The following is a 1,367-nucleotide window of genomic DNA, read 5'->3' as shown; positions in this document are numbered from 1 at the left end:
CCACTCTGTCTCTGGTGAAGCCTCTCACCCCCACACCTCTGGCCTACCCCCCAGTTCCTGTATGCGTGATAAAAATAAATCTTTAAAAATCAAAAATTATACATGACCCAAAAATTCTACTCCTTGGTTATTCAACTAAAGAATGAAAAAACACATTCAGTGGGGTCTCTGTACACCTATGTTTACTGCAGCATTCTTCAGAACGGCCACATTACAGAAACAGCCTAAGTGCCCAAAGACAGATGAGTGAATTAATAAGATACATTTATAATGGAATGCTAGTCACCTCCAATCTTGCCATTTGTGAAGATATAGATGGATTATGCTCAGTCTAGTAAGTCAATAGGAGAAAGACAAATACTGGTTGATTAAACTGACAAGTAGAAAACAGAGAACTAAAACAGTGCAAGTGACCAACTACTAAACCTGACTACAGAATGGAGCCTAATAGTTGGCGATGGGGACAAGAAGAAAGGGGCCCGGTGGTCTCTGGGAAAGGGAGAGGGAGTTTGGCTTGTAATGGTGTTGCGGTGATACATGTAAGAAGGTGTACACCTGTTTCCCTAAATCATATACAGTATTGTAAACCAATGTTACTTCTTTTTAAATATTTAGTTATGCCCACAAGAACTGTGGTACAGGCCAGAGGTGTGGAGGGTGAGAGGACGCACCAGACCCAGAGTGGGGGACAGGATGGGGAGCAGAAGGGGCAGATCTCCAGAAACACACTGCTGAGCTGAGCAGCAGGGAAACAGGAGAGGTCTGCTACGCCCTGGGGGTCACTCTCTGGCCAGGGGTGGAACTCAAGCTGCAGAGGCTGCTGATAGCTGGATAGTGCTGTGTCGTTAACCCCTCCACCACCAGGAGGCTCCCAATGTTACTTCTTAATGGGAAAAAAAGAAAAAGAATGTGAACATACCTCAATTAGCAGACTGTATAACCATAAAATAAAGTGGAGCTAGATTCTGTAACTTTATGTGCGGTGTAAAGCCATGCTATACCAAATCTATTATTTTGAAATTTTTTTTACCCTCATGAAATGTTGTATAAGACTCTTTTGAGGTTTCTTGTTTAATAATAAAATAGAAAAAGTCACCCTCTGTTGGGTTCTCCTGATCATTTCTTACTCCTGTATTAAAATAGCAAATGAGAGCACTCCCTGGTGGCACAACAGGTTAAAGACTGGCACTGCAAAAGCTGCTTCGGCACCAGTTCAATCCCCGGCCAGGAGGTGACCCACATGAAGCAGCAGACCTCTCCTGTCTCACCTGCTGCTCCCCTCAGCAGTGTGCTTCATCGATTTGCATGTTTTGCAAATTCACCATTCTGTCTCTGGTGAATCCTCTCAAGGTCCCTGAACCTCTGGC

Source organism: Condylura cristata, unplaced genomic scaffold (assembly GCF_000260355.1).
Source record: "Condylura cristata isolate star-nosed mole 26May11 unplaced genomic scaffold, ConCri1.0 scaffold00041, whole genome shotgun sequence".
Lineage (NCBI taxonomy): Eukaryota > Metazoa > Chordata > Mammalia > Eulipotyphla > Talpidae > Condylura > Condylura cristata.
The sequence above is the reverse complement of the archived record's forward strand: the minus strand, read 5'-3'. Positions refer to the sequence as shown.